Raw genomic sequence first — 20,525 nt, 5'->3', positions numbered from 1 at the left:
GCTTTGTTCATTTTAGCCACTCTGACTGGTGTGAGGTGGTATCTCAGTGTGCTTTTGATTTGTGTTTCCCTGATGATGAGTGGTGTTGAGCATTGTTTCATGTGCCTGTAGGCCATCTGGATGTCTTCTTTGGACAAGTGTCTGTTTATGTCTTCTGCCCATTTCTTCACTGGGTTATTTGTTTTTTTGGTGTGGAGTTTGGTGAATTCCTTGTATATTTTGGATACTAGCCCTTTATCTGATATGTCATTTGCAACTATCTTTTCCCATTCTGTTGGTTGTCTATTAGTTTTCTTGATTGTTTCCTTTGCAGTGCAGAAGCTTTTTATCTTGGCAAGGTTCCAAGAGTTCAGTTTTGCTTTCATTTCCCTTGCCTTTGGGGAGGTGTCAAGTAGGAAATTGCTGTGGTTGAGGTCAAGGAGGTTGTTTCCTACTTTCTCCTCTAGGGTTTTGATGGTTTCCTGTCTCACATTTAGGTCCTGTAGCCATTTTGAGTTAATTTTTGTGTATGGTGTAAGAGAGTGGTCTAGTTTCATTTTTCTGCATGTATTTAGAACAGATTTGTACACATAAAGGACATTATTTGTATGTGGCTTGAATCCGTGAAAGCCAAAATCATGTAAAAAAGAAAAAAATGGAATCAGCAGTAGATGAATAATTATCTCTCTTGTCTTTGATTCAAAAGAAAGCAAAAACAAGAAAACACCATGACCACGAGAAATACAGAACATCAATGTAGTTCAGTCTTTGCTTCAGAATATGGAACCAAGACAAATTAGGTTAATTCTTCATCAAGAAAATTTATCTCATTAGCCAGTAGGTCACCATATGACAAATTTGGGGATATGTTCTGAGCTGCTACCTCCAACCATTATCAAATTGTGAGCTCGGGAAGACTTCAGTGCAATAAGAGCACGTCAAATTGTCTTTGTATCAGACAGTTGGACATATCTTGCCAAGTGAAAGAATGCTATTTCAAAGTCTTGGTGTTGTAGGTTTTTGCTTTGTATTTCTAGTGTTATTTTTGCCTTTCTCCAAATACTTAATTAGTGCCCTTAGTTCCGTAATATAACAAGGCTCATGATAAGTTCTGTTTGTGCACAAATGCAAATGCATCACTAGACAGAAGTTTCACTAACACATATATAGCCCCTGTATTTGTTTTGTTAAATCCATGTTTTTTTGTTTGTTGTTCTGTGACTCATAAAACATAAGCATGAATAAGTGGTCAACACTGTTACATCCATCTCCTCTTTCACTCTTCTTTCTTTTCTATTTTTTTGAAATGTTCTTTTATTTTTGAGATAGTGTGAGCGGGGGAGGGGCAGAGCGTGGGGGACAAAAGATCTGAAGGAGACTTTTCCCTGACAGCTATAAGCCTGATATGTGACTTGAACTTGCAAACTGTGAGACATGACTTGTGCCAAAGTTGGATGCTCAGCCAACTGAGCCACCTAGGTGCCCTTCTGCATTCTTTTCTAAAATCCCATTTCCATTTCATCACTGTTTTAAGTTTTTCTCTTTTCACAATTGCATCCTAACCCATACTTATTCCCCCATACTTGATTCAGATAGAATGTCTCAGAATTCAGTCATGGTACTTTCTTACTTCTTTCCTTAGTGTTTCTAGCTGTCCTTCTCTGTAGCAGAAAAGAGCCCAAGAATAAGTTTGGTTATGATTATTGGATTACTCTTCCTAGAAAACAATAATAAAAGACGAGCTTCTCTTAAACTAACCAAAATTTGGCTCATTATCTCTCAGAAAATTGTTTTTTATGTTCTATCCATAGTAGATTATACTTCTATGATTTAAGATAGGGATTTTAAAGAAAAATGTTTCCATTGTTTTCATAGTTAGTAAAGTAGAATGTTCTTGTTCAATATCCCTTGAGTACCTAGCCACAAGTGTTTACTAAAACAATCCAGTTTTGTTATTATTTCCATCTGAAAAAATTTAGAATATGAAACAAGCTAACTGGGCATAAGCAAATGTTGACTATTTCAAGATTTGAAAACTCAGGGAAGATATTTAACTTCTCTAGATCTGTTTCCTCTTTTGTAAGCTGAGTCCAATTAAGGTGTGTATTTGAGATTGATGTTTACATTGAAAAACATGGTAGTAATAGCATAATACCTTATACCTAGATACTGAAAATAAATTATGGCCTATCAGAAAGGCTGAATTCTGTTTGTATTTTCTTAACTCTTTTTTTAAAACTTTTTAAAAAATTTTTTATTTTTGAGAGAGAGACAGAGTGTGAGCAGGGGAGGGGCAGAGAGAGAGGGAAACACAGAATCTGAAGCAGGTTCAGGCTCTGAGCTGGCAGCACAGAGCCTGACACAGAGTTCAAACTCATGAACAATGGAATCATGGCCTGAGCCAAAATTGGACACTTAACTGACTGAGCCACTCAGATGCCTTCTGTTAGCCGAACTCTTTAGTTAATTCACTTCTTGGCCATCAATTATTAACAGTGGAACCATGGAACATCATTATGCCATCCTATAACATCCTAGGGTACTATCTATTTTAGGCTTCAAATAATGACTTCTGAAATGTTAGGTCTGAAAGGTATCTATAGTGTATATATGGTATAATCCTCTACTTTTACATATGAAGTAATTGAAGACTGGAGAAGTACGTAGGCTTTGTCAAGATCTCAGAGCTAATGACTAAATAATCTGGACTGCACTTTAAATTTTCCTGACTTTAAGTTAGGGTATTGTTGCTGCTTATTAAATATAACTATTCAAGTAGGATGTTTGGGTGGGTAGGTAAGGGCTAAGAAACATTTTTAGATGCTACTTAACATCTTCTGTAAAGTGACATTCTGTGTTCACAGCTCAAACAGGGTAACGCGGAGTCTTCAAAAAAGTCACAACTGAAAGTGTTTTCTGTAACCTTCCAACATATGTTAAACATTAAAACTCCCTCAGAAAGTCAAAATTATCGAGGGGTTAGCAGTTATAGTGCCCATGTGCTTTTGGGAATACATCTTCTTGGCCCTTACTGAGAACAACTTAAGCATTGCTTCATTTCATGGGTAGTCTTTATTGGCCACTCAAGAATCAAGGCTGCTGCAGCTGGCACCCTGACAAACTCGGCTGCTAGGTCAATCAAACTCTAGATCTCAAATACAGCTAAGAGGCTGTGCTCCATCTTTCCTGAAAACTCTACTTGAGTTTCACGGGCTAGACGGATATTAAGTCTTGGCCATCCAGGGAAATGGGGTGCTATCTTGAAGGGAAATTGACCTTTCACATTGTTTAATGGTGGTCTTTTACCATTTCTATCACCCCAGTAAGGTGACAGGTGTTGTCATAGTAAAGGTTTTATGTGACAGAAAGGCCCCTAAATGACTAATTGACCATTCACATATTATTTTTATGTTTATTTTTGAGAGAAAGAGACAGAGACAGAGACAGAGAGCCAGAGAGCCCGAGCATGAGTCGAGGAGAGCAGAGTGAGGGAGACACAGAATCTGATGCAGGCTCCAGGCTCCAAGCTGTCAGTACAGAGCCTGACAAAGGGCTCAAACTCGCAAGCCACAAAATCATGACTTGAGCCGAAGTCAGACATCCAACCTACTGAGCCACCCTGGTGCCCCTCATTTATTTTTTTAAATGTTTATTTATTAATTTAGAGAGAAAGAGATTAAATGGGGGAAAGGCAGAGAAAGAGGAAGAGAGGGAATCCCAAGCAGGCTCCATGCTGCCAGCACAGAGCCCAGTATGGGGGCTTAATCCCACAAACTGTGAGATCAAGACCTGAGCCAAAATCAAAAGTTGGATGCTTAACCAACTGAGCCACTCGGGGACACATGTCCTGTAGTAATTATTAATAGTGCTCCTTTTCATTGTTTTTGAATTATGTGTCACCTTATTGATTGGGTTGCTGCATAATGGAATAAGCTCAATCTTAGCTTGGATATATAATAGCATTACACAAATAAAATTTAACAAGAACTTAGAGCCCTGCCATTAGGACATTTTTTTCCTTAATTCTTTATATATTACTCAAACTTTAGTGACTATTGAGAATTATGTATCAATAAATATTTTAGAACAACTTATTGAGTATTGTGTGTAGGACTCTAGAGATTCAAAAGTAGGCCAAAAATCAACAAAATATATAATAGGTGTGTTCTATATCTCATTTAATACCTAATAAGAAAAGTTGTGATCCACATTGTACAACTGAGGAAACAGGGTTGTAAGGGTTTCATACCTTATTATTCCATAGCTCATACATAGAAAAGTTGAAATTTATGGGGCACCTGAGTGGCTCAGTTGGTTCGAGTGTCCAACTTCAGCTCAGGTCATGATTTCGCGCAAGGGTTCAAGTCCCACGTCTGGCTCTGTGCAGACAGCTCAGAGCCTGGAGTCTGCTTCAGATTCTGTGTCTCCCTTTCTTTCTGCCACTCCTCTGCTCATGCTCTTTCCTTCTCTCTCTCTCTCTCTCCCTTTCCCTCCCTCTCTCTCAAAATAAATAAATGTTAAAAAAAATGAAAAAAGAAATTTATAGCTACTCATTATGAAAATTTTGTACTTATTTCTCCATCATTTTATCTTTTAGGCTTAATTGAGAGAGACATTAAAGAACCTTGTGCTTAGTCAATGGTAGGAAATGGATAAGGGTAATGATGAAAAAGGAATGGGTGGAGCTCTACTCAACACATTAGCTTTCTGAGCTGTTGGGACTAATCAACAAGAGGGCTTACCTAGGCTCTACCAGCATATGTGAATATACTAACAGGTTATTCAGACCATCAAATGATCTGATGTTACATAGATTCTTCCATCTGGTTGGACTACCCTTTCATTTTCTAATAATGTTTATTTATATTTGAGAGAGACAGAGACAGAGACAGAGAGGGAACGGCAGTGCATGAGCTGAGGTGTCTGCACAGAACCCCATGCAGGGCTCAATCTCCTGAGCTGTGAGATCATGACCTGAGCCGAAATCTCAAGTCAGATGCTCAACTGGCTGAGATATCCAGGCACCCCTCATTTGCTATTTAAATCTCAAGAAAAATTATTTTTTTCATCCACAGTAATTTCTGTGCCCTTACCATCCCTGTCTTCATTGTCTTCATCCTTCAAAATGATAATATTGCTTTAGGGGCATGGCATTTTCTGAAGTTAAGAGTAAAGTCTAAAAGAAACAAAAGTGAAAGAAACTAAACAGAAAAGAAAAAGAGATGGGGAGAGAGAGTGTGTTTGAGAAAGAAGAAGTGGAAGAACATTAGAAATCCTGAAATACACACAAAATATTGAGGTAAAATAAAAATGAAAGGATTCTATGCTTATGTTTTTCCAAAAAGTGATGATTTTAAAATTTTTATTCTTGTTTTGAAGTTTTATTTCATTTTTGAGATAGAGCATGAGCAGGGAAGAGGAAGAGAAACTGAGAGAACCCCAAGCAGGCTGCAGTGTCAGCACAGAGCTCGACTCAGGCCTGACCTCACAAATAGTAAGATCATTACCTGAAGCAAAATCAAGAGTCCTATGCCCAACTGCCCAAGCCACCCAGGTGCCGCACACATGTTTTTTTTCTTCTGTTCTCCTCACAGATTGCAATACCCATAGGACTTTCAGAAAGTACTATGAATCCCTAAGCTTCTATCCAGCAGCAAAATATAAAGAAGCTTCTTGTCCACTTCCAAACCTTCAGCGACCCACGTGAATCCTCAGAGATAGATAAGAACAAAGGAAGAGGTAGAAAAAGAATCTTTGCCTTACATGAAGGATAGCATATGGAGTTACCACTAAACTGAATTATAGCAAGGAACGAGAGTTTTGGTCAGCCAGGCAAGAGAGGCATTTATAGCTAAAATGACACTGTGCTTACCAAAAGGAATACCCCTTAAGATAAACAAAAGTGAGCATTTGTGTTTTATCTACCATAAAGGGAAAAGTTAAATGACCATTCTTAGTAGTCTAGCAGTAGTAAGAAAAACTGGGAAAAGAATGTATTAGTTGTAGTTAGAATCAGTTGCATATTAGAGAAAGTCCAAGTAAAGTGGCTTAAACAAATGAGGGCTTTTAGTTTCTTTCATGCAATATAGTCCAGAAGTGATATCCAGGAATGAAATTATATCACAGCTGCCCTAAGACTATAGTTTGACTTTTCCATCTTTATTTTTTTAATGATTGTTTATTTGGAGAGAGAGAGTGTGTGAGGGCAGGGGAGGGGCAGAGAGAAAAAGCAGAGAATCCCAAGTAGGCTCTATACCTCTCAGCTCCATGAGATCATGACCTGAGCCGAAAGCAAGAGTCAGACGCCTAATTGAATGAGCCACCCAGGTGCCCCTGACTTTGCCATCTTTAGTGAGTGGCTTTAATCCTTAAGATTCAAGGAAGTTTTTGGAGATCCATGCTTTACATTTTTATCTATCCTTTAGAAAACATCACTGGAGTCTCTGTCCATTGACATTCATACATTTCATGGGCCAATCTGTCTGCAAAATGAAGATTTTTAGCTGGACTCATTACCAATAAAACAGATACTCTCTTGTGGATGGAGAAGGGAAGAATAAATAGTGGGGTGAACTCAGATGGAGATTAAGTTTTTATATTGAAATGCACATGATACACACATGATGGGAGAAAAACAGAGGTTCCTAACCTAATGAGCTGTCTGCTAAGGGAGTTGCTGTTCTAGTTACAGCATCTCTGCCAACTTAACTCTGAGATTCCAAAAGGGGTGGAGATGGGCTGGCATAGTGTCTTCTCCCCTGTGAAAGTAAGGAACTTCCCTCTAAATTCCAACTGCTGTTTTTCTTCTTTCAGTTGATAATTATCCTTGAGGACAAAGGGAGTAGTACTTCTTGACTTAAGGGAAACACCAGCAGAAGCACATCAAAAAACCTTGTACAAATACATTGGGGACACTAAAGTAAAATTATTTGTGATAATTCTATTGCTTCAAAATGTGCCCCTTAATAGAGTTTATGTAACAGATCCAAAATACATGGTGGTGACACCATCAACTCACAGAGCCATTTGTTCTCTCCCTTAGTATTTGTTAACAAGAAAGGATGTATCTCTTCAAAGGTCACATACATTGTTAACATTCCATGGTTAATTTCCACTTAAATGAGTACCAGTTATATTCTGGAAGAAGGGGGTATGGACACAAAAAATGAAGCACCTGACTTGCATTCCAGTTCATTATACACTGTGGGGATTCATTCTTCCTGATGTATTGCAATAACTCTTAAGTTTTGAGTCTCTATTTAGAGATAATGGTCAGAGACACTGCTTCAGAACCCTACCTTGACCTCATCATAGTCTTACCTAGGATGGGATATCTATCAAATAATGCATTAGAGTGCTTAGCTGCTGCCTCTCTCCCAGAAAAGGAACATCCAGTAAGCATGGGTTATCATTATTGTTACCATTGATGTTATTATCTTCTTGCTCCTTGCTGACATCCTGCTTATTCAATTTATAATACCTTTCTCATAATTAGACAAAAGTGATTATATATGTTTATTCTTTCCATTCTCCCGTTCTCCTCATATTTTCTTTCTTTCCTCTATCTGAATCTCTGCATGCTTTAAACCTTACCTCTGCATGCAATGCCAATCTTTTTTAGACTGTTTGGGTGGACTTTTAAATTACTATCCTCAAATCTGCGGACAGATGGCATATATACAAGTAGCTAATCAATAGTTTGCTTTCAATATGTTCATCTCCCATCAGTGGACCCATCATAAATAATAATGAGCCTTCCCTATTTATTGTACACTCTCTGCCATGTGCTCTACACATCCCATGGTTTCCTATAAACCAGATCCTCAGATTTCTTTGTCTCTGGGTTTCAGCTCAGGTTGCTTAACCTTTCTGCCCTCTCCTAAAGTTCTTGGCTTGTTAGCAGCATAATAATTCCCATCTCATCATCATTAACTGTCAACTGGAAATCCACAGCCGGTGAAGAGTAGAATAGGAACCCATGTCTTGTCACTAAAGCATGCTGGATCTCTAATAGCTCATTAGCATACCATACACAAGCATCCTGCTTTTAATTAGTTACGTGGGGTGATAATTAAGTAGTATTTCTCTGCAATTTCCCTTCATGTGGGGAGAAAAGGGGGAGGGAAAAGGTTGGCTAGCGATGGAAAGGGGTGTTAAAGGTAAGTATAAAGTTTTCAATAATTGTGACCCTGGAAACAACACAGCTAGCAAACTCTCAATGGGGAAAAGAAAATACTTCCTTTGTGTTAAAAAAAAAATGAAGAGATCAAAATGTCCCTGTTTTCATTCTTGCTGGTAGTTATTTGAAGGAAAAACTTTTTAAAAAATTTAAACCAAAGATAGAAGCATGTATGATCTTTGATTTTGATAGGAGAGCACAACTTGTGTTATAGTGCTAGCCCAGGTCAGGAGAAAAGGATAAGGGGAAGGCAAGAGCCAAAATCATAAGCTGACTAAGGAACCCTACCAAGGCCTTGGTTGTTCAGCACTGGAAACACTTCAGGAAGCCTGTAGATGATCTCTAAAGAATGACCAACCTAATTACAGTGTTGAATATAATTTCTTCTCACCTCAGGAAAAGACGATGCATCTTTTCTCTAGATGGTTGTCATGGAATTGGTGTGAGGCAAAGCATTTTCTGGAAAGAGAATTCTGTCCTCTTAAAACTCCATCACTTTGGAACAAGCATTTAGATTTCTATGGCCAGAGCAGCAGGGCATATAAACTAAAGCCATATTTTGTCAGAATATAAACTATTGGACTTCTTCTAATGGGGAAGCAGATGGGAGGGCTATGAGCCCTCTATGTGTAGATTTGAAAAGTTAGTATGTCATTCAAAGGACAGATGTAAACCTGTTATGATATAAAGTACCACGTGCAGTTCCACACTGAGCCTTAATAGAAATACAATCCTGTAATTTCTTGGAAACTACATCTACCTCAAACAACTGCCACATTTTCTATTTAAAAATTCTAACATGAACTTTAGCTTTTCTCCAGGTGACCCTTCCTCAGGAAGGGGAAAATGGACAGTTCTGGTGCTCTTGAGCATACACTTTTTCATGCCAAAGATGATTTTCAGTAAAATATGTGCAGCATTGTAAACCCATTTTGAATTAGAGAGTAATCTTCTAATCAACCTCCTTCAAATGAAAGTTAATATAAAAAGAAGTAATAATACACAGTAGAGCACTGACAGTAGAAAACAGTTGCCAGATCATTAGGGAGGTAGTCAAAGAAAGAGATGATTCTAATATAGAGACTTGGAAAATGAGTGGATTAAAAATAGAATAGGGTTGGTAAGTTTAATGTTTACTTTTCTATCTCTTCTTTATCCTTTCCCTCTCTTGTTCCTTGGTATTCACCATGAAGCAGAAACAATGAGCAATCTCCCTTAGCTTCTGTGAGTCTCTCAGTGAGTCTGACCCCAGAAACTGAACTGTGTCAGCATTTGCCTGGCCTGCACTAGAGCCATGATTTGCTGTCTTGAAAGCCACTCCTTTCCAGTATATTGGAAATATCACAAGGCCATTTCACTGCCCAAGCTTAGCGGACAGTCAACTCCAGATAATTCCACCTTGGTCCAACATAAAGTACAGATCAACAATGTAATTTGAGGGGCACCTGGCTGGCTCAGTCAGTTATGTTTCTGACTCTTGTTTTCAGCAGGCCATGATCTCACAGTATGTGAGTTTGAGAACCACATCAGACTCTGCTGTTAGTGTAGAGCCTGAGTTGGATCTCTGTTTCCCTCTTTCTCTGCCCCTCCCCTGCTCACAGTCTCTCTCAAAAAGAAAGGAAGGAAGGAAGGAAGGAAGGAAGGAAGGAAGGAAGGAAGGAAGGAAGGAAGGAAGGAAGGAGGGAGGGAGGGAGGGAAGGAAGGAAGGAAAGAAGGAAGGAAGGAAGGAAGGAAGGCCATCTGAAAGAACAGAGGGGGGACTTTCTTATCTCTTTATCCCACAAGAGTGAACTTTTAGGGTTTTACAAGCTAGGGGGAAGAACAAAGAAGGTAGCAGAAAGTATTCTGTGGAACTAGCAGATGACTTAATATTAAAAGGTGCTATTTTCCTTTAATGAGACAAGTGTGCCAGATAGAAAAGTGCAAGGTAATATGTAGACATGCTCCATTTGCATCCTTCCTGGTAGCAACACACCATCATTTCAAAGGAGCATCTCAAAACTGATCTGTAGTTCCCATTCTCCCAGGAGGCTGAGTGTGTCCTATTGCTATCTGACTGAAGGAGCCACAAATGACTTTCTTTCACCCCGAGTAAAAATCTTGTCCTCAAAACCATGCTGCCACATTTCCTTTGAAATCACAAGATGAAACAAAGAGAATATGTTTTTACGTTAATTAACATTAGTGATATTAGTGGGATCTAGACATTAATTGTTCAGACAGAGTCTTATAAATACCCCATCACATTTCTAGAACTCTATATTTAAGGACATAAAGCTGTTGTTATAATAAGAAACAAAATAAAAACTATAATCTTAGTGCTTATGGAAGTATGCCTCACTTCATAGAAGTGAAGCCAAAAATATTTAAACATGATACAGTTTCTTATCACAGTCTTACAATTGAAGATATAGATATATATATGTGTGTATATATATATATATACACACATATATATATCATTCATTATGATCATCTTTCTGTCTCTGTCATGATCACATTCTTTATTATCCTTATCACTCATAAATTAAACAAATGGTCTTTTACTGTTTTATTTTTCTTTTCTTCCTCTTCTACCTAGTGTTATCTTCTCTGTCTGTTGGAAACCAGACAGGCTTTCCCAGTGAGGATGCGTAGAATGACAGAGCCCAACCCGTAGAATATCTTCCTAACCAAACCATTGCTTTAGGAGCCTACAAAACAAGATCACTGTGCTTTCTACTCATTGAACACCCATCAAACTAGTTTATTTTATTCCATCTGAACCCCTTAGTCCATGCACTTCAGGGACCTAGAAGAGGGTTCCAAGCACCGAAAACTGGATGTTATATGGCTTGCTTTGACTTTGATTTCTTTCTTTCCCACTAAATGTCTGTTTCCTTCTTCTTGCTGCCTTCTTAAGAACATACTCTTTTGAACACTTTCCCTGCTCCCTTAGCAAGATGTGCTAAGTGATTTATGACTAGAAATTTATTGCATTCTTTTCTGTGCAATGTTAGCTTTACAGATACAGTAGTCTGTAGTTTAAAGAAGTTTTAGTAGTTCTATTTTGCATGCACCAAAAAGTACTTGCCATCTATCTTGTATTCCTAGACAATATCTGAGTAAATAGAGAGTAACATGGCCTACAGCCCAAAAGGTCAGAATCTCAGAGAGGACCTTGAACATTTTGATGAGTGAAAAACGTTTAAAATAGGGGCCCCTGGGTGGCTCAGTTGGTTGAACATCCGGCTTCTGCTCACGACATGATCTAAGAGTTCATGGGTTTGAGCCCCGTTTTGGACTGTGTGCTTGCAGCTCAGAGCCTGGAACCTGCTTCCTATTCTGTGTGCCCTCCTTTCTAAGCCTCTCCCCTGCTCATGATCTGTCTCTCTGTGTCTCACAAAAATAAATAAATGCTAAAAAAAGGTTTTTTAATGTTTAAAATGGCAACACTAAAAAAATAAATGCATTTATGGGTGGATTCAAGACTTCAGTATAGAGTCAGGGAGGAAATTTATCAGCATTTGTATCACTTATCTCCTAAAATTTAAGCCCAAGGAGACTAAATTCTCACACCACAATCTACGATCTATAGTTTATGATTTCTACTTCCTAGATAGTTAAAATTAAATCTCAAGTTTTATATCAATAAGACAAAGACTCAGCAACAAGTTGTAACTATTAATTATGGTTGTATAGCACATGGGAGAACTGCTTCTGTTTTAACACAATAGTCACTAGACTTAGATGAAAAAACATCTAAAATGGCAAATAAAATATGAATAGTGTATTTCAATCTCAATTTGTGTCAGAAAAATCATAAGAAAATAGTAAGGAAGATGATCCATTAGGCTCATTAGGGAAGTAATTTAGTATTTATTCTTAAATTATCCTTCTATTGTATACATCAGCCACATAGAGCATTAAGATATTTTCTCAATCATGTCTTACTTTAATTTAGGAAAAGATGTGAATGCAGATATGCATACCCAGATGGAGAAATACACACATTCCAGTGGCAAAGAGACTGATCAAAATTAGAGCATTTCAGAAAGGAGATTTCCAAGATCAGTACATTCTGCAAACCAGCCCACAGTTGGCTAAGAATTTTCTGAAGAATCTAGTCTTCAGAAAGCTTGGATGCTAATTGACTGTGCTAATTTCCTAGATAGGCAATTGTTTCCTAAACAGGAAATGGTGCAAACCACAGATCACTTCAAGCGAAGCAAAACTGGAGGGGGAAAAAAAAGGAAATTCAAAGCTATGTGAAAGACTGAGCTGACATGGAAGGATGCTATGATGAAGAAGGAATCAGATGACAGCTTTGTAAATGGCAAGGTGACATGCTGATAATTCACTATGATGCTAAGATAATAAAAATGCATGAGAGCACTGGCTTCATAAACAGACACACGCTATCACAGGACAGGAAGCTGTAGCCTATAGCTCCTATTTATTTGGTAAGGTGAGACTATATCTGGCATTCCCCTTCTCCGTTTGAGCACCCAAGGACCAGAAAGATACTGATAACTGGAAATGAAAGGAGAAACCAACAACAAAAATGATTAAAGAACTTTAGGACGAATGAAGAAAGATTACAAGAATAAAATAACTCTAGTTTCGCTGTGATAACTAGGAAGGAATATGCATGATCACTATCTACAAGTGCTATATCAGAAAGTTGTAAACACTAAGGAGGCAGAGAAATAATTTATAATACTCTGATACCAAGGTGTATGTGGCTAAGGGTAATAGGATAGAATTACACTATGCAAAACATAATTTGAAAGTGCTGGAATACACTTCAGAAAAGTTCATTGTGCACAAACTGTTTCACACACCCAGAATGTTAATCAACTGCATCCTCCCCCAGGTGATGCTCTATTGTTGCCTGCACCTCTACCCCGTCAACAAATACTCAAGGAAAAGCACTTCACTGAAGCCTGATCTCCCTCAGGAAATGCTGCCTTGGACTTTGGGCCTTGGGCCCAGATTCTCTTTCCCCAAGGCACAGATGCACACTAATTGGCTTCTATTTCTCTAAGCCTCATGAAAGTATTGATCTGTCTCTGGCCAGAGAAAATGGAACCAGAGTTTAGAAGCTAAAAGTTTTGCTACTGTAACAATACTGAGGTTTCGCCCCACCCCCACCTGGAAGTTTCCCCGCGTGATCAGCACTCCTCTCCCTGTTCAAGTGCAACAGCTAATGACCTGGCCGATTATGCATAGGTCTCAACTGGGTCCAAAAGTATGCACTGAGGTCTTGAAGAAATGATTAGAAACTCTATATTTGGATCTCATTTTTATTTTTTATATCTTACATTTTTAATATATTGGTATGGCTTATAGTATATTAGTAAAGCACTTTATTATTTTAAAATAAGTCCATATACATAGATTGAGATAATATGCTTTAATACAACTTTTGAAAATACTGTATATTACTGGGTAGGACAGAGACCCCCCAGAAGTTAAAGAGTTTTATGTACTACTAGGGCCTCAGTAATGTCAAATGAATGAAAATGTTTATGTAAGCCCGTTGGGGAGTTGAATATATTTATATAAATGTAGAATATTTTTAAAGGGTAAAGGAAGAAAAGTTTAGCATCCCTTCCCTTAAAAGAAAGAGAACATCTTCCTGAATGCAAACCAGAGATTTGACCCTATTTGTGAGACAAATACCTAAACTTCGAAATGTACCTTTTTAAATAACAACCCATCCCTGGGAAATTCCAGGTAGAAAATTGATGAGAAAAACTATAAGAAAAAGAGAAGTGTTTTGAGATTAAATAAAACGAGAACAAAGAGGAGAGAGTGCAGAGCAATGATATGGCAGAGGTTAAGGCTGGGTGTTTTGATGGCAAGGAGTGAAGAAGTATCTGAGGGTATTTGTCACCAAAACAATCTTCCATTCATTTACACATTCAACTAATAGGAGATAAACATATTCCTGCAAGCAACCCTATCACATCAGTGCACACCCATGCCTCTAGCACCACAACTTCACTTATTTATGTGTACTGAATTCTAAAAACAAAAACAAAATTAAAAAAACCTAATTCCATGTACTTCACTATCATAGTGGCTTCCAGTTGTGATAGGCAGAGAAGTAATCTATCAAAGCATTGATAAGCCTTAAAGTAGGGAAACACATGTATAAGGAACAATGAATATAAGAAAAAGCTTTGCAAAATTTTCCCGTTTTCATTTTTGAATGATAGAGTGTCAGGACTGAAAATGAACCTGTTCAAATTCTTCACCACTTGTGAGCAAAATATAGCAATTGTATACTGTCTTATGCTCATAGAGCAATATGAGAACATAAAAACCCCATTTTGTATGGGTGTTTTTAATCATTGCCTATGGCCCAATGTATCATGAATAAGCAAAGATGAATGTTATTTTGCACAAACAAATGACTGTGCACAGTTGGCAAAAGATCACTGGCATTTTAAGATTGACATGTTATGGATAACTAAATGTATATTGTGAAAATTTATCAGTTAAGTATACAGCCACTGAATGATTCCGCAGAATTTTCAATTTCTGTCATCGTAATTACCAAACAGGTTGAACAGTGTTAGAGCACCAAGGAACTGATATGTTGATATGTTTTAGTAAAACAAACAAACAAACAATTCTTCTGTAGGTCAAGCCAAATCCAAAAGTCTACAGATTCTGTGAAGTGAGGACAGAATGACTACATTTGTCTGTGAGGTTTTTGGTTTGGTTTGGTTTTTAAATGTTTACTTATTTTGAGATAGAATGAGCAAGGGAGGGACTGAGAGAGAGCGCGGGAGGGGGAGAGAGAGAATCCTAATCAGGTTCCACACTATGAGCAGAGAGCCAAATATGGGGCTCAATCCCACAGACTATTAGACCATGACCTGAGCCAAAATCAAGTGTTAGATGCTTAACCGCCTGAGCCACCCAAGCACCGCTGTGTGGGTTTTTTTTTTTTTAATGAAAGTTTTTATTGGTCTTCTCTCTGCTGGGAGCAGCTCTCTGACACACTACCTCTTCTCCTAAAAATATATACCTGCTCAAAGTTCATCTCCACCCCATTCTTGGTCAGGAACACCTCTAGGTCTTGAGCCAGTCATTGTCTGCAGTGGTGCTAAAACAACCAGAGACACTGCCAGGCGAGAGTTTCAGCAGCTTGTCAGCCCCATGCCCTGACATCACTTATTCCTTCCTACAGCTTCCATTTCAAGGGAAATTTCAAGGGACATCAATACAACAGCCAAGTTCACTGGGGCTGGGGCTGGCAGTGGGATTGGAATTGGGATTATGTTTAGGAACATCATCATTGGTTATGCCAGGAACCCTTCTCTGAAGCAACAGCTCTCCTACACCATCCTGGGCTTTGTCTTCCCAGAGATCAGGGGGTTCTTTTGCCTGATAGAGGCCTTTCTCATCTTCTGCCTTGTGACAGAGCCGTCTCCATCTCCCATACATAGGCCTTTCTCTCATGTCTTGTCTGTCCTGTTATGTTCCTTTTCTATACTTCCTCAGACAGCCTTGGGAAAGTGTTTGGCTTGGGGTTTGACAGAAGGAAGACAAATAGGTTCTATATTAGTAAGATTTAAATTTTGTTATTGATGGAAGATATAATTCCAATAATTTTTAAGAGTGTTACTCATAGACCATTTGCTAAGAAAGTGCAAATTTATGTATAATGTGTGTCTCTCTCTTTCATTTTCCTATTGAATGGTCACTTTACATTATTGTACATGCACAAAGTGTTCACTCTAGAAGTATATGTTCACCTGAAAGTAACAACTCTGTTTTAATGTTAGAGAAGTGTTTTCACCTTCAGGAAGCAGAGTTAATATGTGATGATACTATTTTCCTGTCAGTAATTGTTTCCTTAATTCAAACCATGGACATCGGTATTACTTAGAATATGATACATTTCAATTAAAGAAAGTGCCATCATCTAATTATAGTAAAAGATGTTTTTAACATTGATTTTTGTCTAGAATTCTATTAAACTTTAATAAAAAAGAAAACCTTCACAAAAGATTAAGGTTTTTGCATATACTAATCTTTAAAATGGAAAAGATTCTTAATTGGAAAAAAAATAAAAGAATGGAGTAAAGCTTTCATAGTAACTAAGTTTTTGTTAATGCTCAGCTAATAAAAGGTATTTTAAAAGCTACTGAAAATTCAAAGGAGACATATACAAATGATAAGAAAGATTATAATGAGGGTCGGAAAACAATTTTGGGGAAGATAGATTCATCCTTAGATTACTCATTAATTTTGTAGAAAGGCAGCTGTATTAAATTTAGTTTAGGAAGCCACAGAATTGCACATTTCTTCATTCTTTTATGGGAATGAGATTAAGGATAAGAAAACAAGCTGGAATCAAAGAATCAGTCAAAAGCAAAGTGGGTGACAATTAGGGTCAATGAGAATCAGCTTTGATTCCTCCCATTTTACCTGATAATTGTCAGGTTATTAATTTTATAGTGCTAATTAATATTACTTATACTTAATGAGGCACTGCAAAATTCTGAGCCATTAAGGAAAGTCAAAGTATGTTTCTGTGTTTACTGAGGAAGCAAAGAAATACTTTAAAAAAAATCAATAAAATAGTTGGAAAAAAAAAACTCACAATAGATAACCGTCACTTAATTATCCATTGATTTAACTAATATTTATAGAGTACCTACTATGTATCAGAAATTCTAGGTAATGCACTTATAGTGATAATAAGCAAGTCTAAGTGTCCCCAGAGATCATGGAACTTAAATTCAAACAGTCAGAAAAATTACATTGCTCATTATAATTCTCAACCGGATATGGAAGCTGATTCCATGTTATGTTTTGTTATAGGTCTTGTTTATTTTATAATTAAGAGAAAATATTTAGAACAAAACTATAATTTTATATAGGATATGCAGTAACACCATTGTTTTATATAATCCAAATTTCTTACATAAAATAGTCATACCTTACTAATTTTTGAATAATCATGTGTGACTACCTAACAAATTATCCAATGTTTGTTGGAAAGCAGAAAAGATAGAAGAGAGTGAAAAGAAAAAGAGAAGACCAAGAAAACAAAAGAAAAGAGTGAGTTTCTGTTCTAGACTGAATATATGTGTCCTCCTCAAATTTATGTGTTGTGATCCTAACCCTCAATGCAATGGTATTAGGAGGGGGGGACCTTTGATTAGATCATGAGGGTGGGATCAGTGTCCTTATAAAAGAGACCTTGGAGAGCTCTCTTGTCCCTTCTGTCGTAAGAGGACACAGTGAGAAAATGGCCATCTTTGAACAAGGAAGCTGACTCTCATCAGACACCGTATCTGCTGTTGCCTTGATCTTGGACTTCCCAGTCTCCCCTGGCCTCCCGTCCTACATTTAGAACTTAGAACCTACACACTGAGTGTGCCTTGTTTGAAGAGCACAACTTCACTATGGGAACCAGGCCCTGGCCTTTGCTCAGATGGGCCCCAACTGTGGGATTTTGGAAGAGATGGCCCAAAGCATGGGAGTGCCAGATGTGGAAGAGCTGGCAGGAAGTGCTTGCTGCATCTGAGCATGAGTGCAAGCAGTTGAAAAATGGTAAAATGTTTCCTGTCATTGAAGAACAGTCATTTGTGCCACTTATAAAACAGTGACCCAATGGGTGTCATCTTATTTTTCAGATTCATTCTTCTTTCCTTCCTTCTAACCTGGACTAGAGAAAGTGAAGGCATGAAATAGGTTGAATTACTCTGTGTCATAAGAAAATGAGGTGGTGAGGACACAGAAGAGAGAAGAAAGTATCAAGCTTAGATGAAGTGGATAAATTATATTACAGATTTAGGCAAGATCAAATATTTTGAACAGCCTTTGCATATAAACCTGTGTATGTATGTTACATATAATTACAGATGAAGGCATATTATATATTAATCGTCCCGTCAGTGTACTATTCTATTATTCCCTCCAACCAATTCTTCAACTTCACTCAAGCTGCAAATCATGCTATCAAAAATTAAAGATGGAGAACACCTGTGAGGTCATAGCGTGTCACCTGTCTTGAGCAGTGTAAGGAAAACCAATGTTTTTCTCAGGATTTTGTAAAAGTGATTTTGTGGCTCCCCACGCTGGCACGCACAAAGGTCTGCCCAAATGCACATGCCTTCCTGGTTGGTTTTGCAGACACAGGTTTTAAACGCACTAGGGGAAAGCAGCTCTTGCTAAATGTTTTATAACGTGTCAGGAAACCTTTATCGAACATTTAATCCAAAACCTGGCTTTGAACCAGGGAGGCATACAATTCCGTAATTAATTTTTTTTACCTTCTTTTGCTAATCGCTGATAAAAAGCTTAATTCTATTAACAACTCGACTTGACAAATTGCACCGCTCAACGGAAGCGTTTAGAAATTAATTATGCATTTTATTGCATTAGATTGGATAAACAGGGAAGCACCAGGAAGAAAAAGGAAAACTAGGAGAGAAGGAAAATGGTCATAATATAAATAATCCATTGGCATCTGACTGTTTCCATCATAATTCAATGTGTAACTTAGAAAATAAAATAAACACCCACCCTTCTTGAATGACACCTCCTGGTTTCACCTGTAGGCCGTATTAGTAATACAAATTTCTTCTACTTTTTCCTGAAAGCATACATTTTCCCCCTAAAGCCCAAGCTGATTTGGTTCCCTAAAGGGACTTCTTATCTAATGGTCATGGAAGTTAAATCCTTCCCCATCTTAGATCCTTCAGCCTCTAGTCTTAGGAATCTTAGAGCATGGCCTTCAGGGATTTGACTAAGAATAGCAAATCCTAACAGTAGGAGTAATGTTGTAGCACCAAAGTATTAAAAACTAGGAGAAAGATTAAGTCGGCTTCCACTTCACTTCTCTAGTTAAAGCTAAGTGCTCAAGCAGTCAAAAGGCCATATGCAATTTTTATGGCTCTCTTTGTCTATAAATATACATGTTTCAAAGTGGCTGTTGAAGGAGATTTCTGGCAAGGAATCAACTTCTAGCATGTGGACTTCAAAACTGTGTCTACTCCAACCAAAGACTTTTACCCTGTAGGAAACTTGTCAGCAAAGTTTTGTTTAAAGCATCATACTCTTTCTCTCTTATACTCTTTTGCATCTCTCTGGCCAATCTTTTCTTAACTTGTGTGCTAAAATATAATGATGCTTTTAGATTTTCTCCTAAAATCAAATGCTCTCAATTGTCTTTTTTTCATTTTAGTTTCATAATTGTTATATTAGTACATCAACATGTTACTGAAATGAATATCACCATCAGTGATGATGGGCAGATCAGGAGAAGGAACTGTGCTTTGAAATGAGATGTAAGTGTCAATAAAATGTCATGTTGTGCAGAGCACAGGCAAAAGGTGCTTTTCTGATATCCAACTTTAGTAATTGGTCAAGATCCCCCCCTCCAATCTGAAGAATGATGACAGTCAATTTCTTACCAAAAATCCTCTCCAGGGAAACAGAAGAGGGATTGAGAGATTGGCCAACACCCAAAGCAAAAGTGAATATTCTTGGCAAATTTGTAAGTTTTTTAACCAGGGAGGTTTGTGGCAAGATACATTATTGGAAGATTTTTAGATTCTGGGAAATATCCTGGGAAGTAGTTCCCATTGTTAGAGTTTTTCCAAAGAGATTGAAACTAAGAAGTTCAACCACTAAACAGATTGTAGTTAGACTTTTTATAAAGTCATAGTTTTGTATAAAGCCACATGCTATCTTTTTTGTAGTTCTGGTAATGTAATGGCAACCTCCTCAAGTCTGAGTCCCAGCAGGATCTGTCTACGATATCACTGAAAAAAGAAGGTGTTAATAGAGGAACTGGTTTTGTTCACACATGAGAGGCAGAAATGGAGTAAATCAGTCATCTTTTACCATGACATGTTGGAGCCCCTTCTCTTAATTTATCTCTGTGTTTAGTAGTCTATTCCCTTCTCATTCTTGGTATGGCCACATTGTGCCTTTGTCCTTTTCTGGAAAGCAAGTAGGTAGTAGTGAGTGAAATCTGTATAAATCTATATCTTGTATGATTGAATATAAGAACTGTCAAATCCAAATATAATATATAGATGGATTTCTAGCTAGAAAATGGATACAGAGACGTTTTTCATCAACAGATAAGTTTATACTTTTTTCTCTGTGTTAGGTGGTAAAGGGGTTTTGGATATTATGAGATCTATCACAGTTCCTGTCCTTAGGGAATATTCCATGTATGTGTACGGTATATTAACAGAGAAACTACTCTATAGGTTATTATATTAAATGTTCCCCAAGAAGGATATATAGAGTCAGTGCTGCTGGACGTTAGAGGATTTGACCCATTCTGGAACTCTAGGGAAAGGCAGGAACGGGAAGAAGCATATGATGTTCAAATTGGGAAGAACTT

General features: G+C 37.6%; 1 protein-coding gene and 1 pseudogene across 4 annotated transcripts in view; both read left to right on the top strand.

Moving 5' to 3' along the window:
• Positions 1–20,525, top strand: part of LSAMP (limbic system associated membrane protein) — a 619,607-nt gene that overhangs the window by 154,993 nt on the left and 444,089 nt on the right. The window lies entirely within an intron of this gene.
• LOC115292488 lies at positions 12,440–17,690 on the top strand (annotated as a pseudogene).

This window comes from Suricata suricatta, chromosome 5 (assembly GCF_006229205.1).
Source record: "Suricata suricatta isolate VVHF042 chromosome 5, meerkat_22Aug2017_6uvM2_HiC, whole genome shotgun sequence".
In the NCBI taxonomy this organism is placed as follows: domain Eukaryota; kingdom Metazoa; phylum Chordata; class Mammalia; order Carnivora; family Herpestidae; genus Suricata; species Suricata suricatta.
The sequence above is the reverse complement of the archived record's forward strand: the minus strand, read 5'-3'. Positions and strand labels throughout refer to the sequence as shown.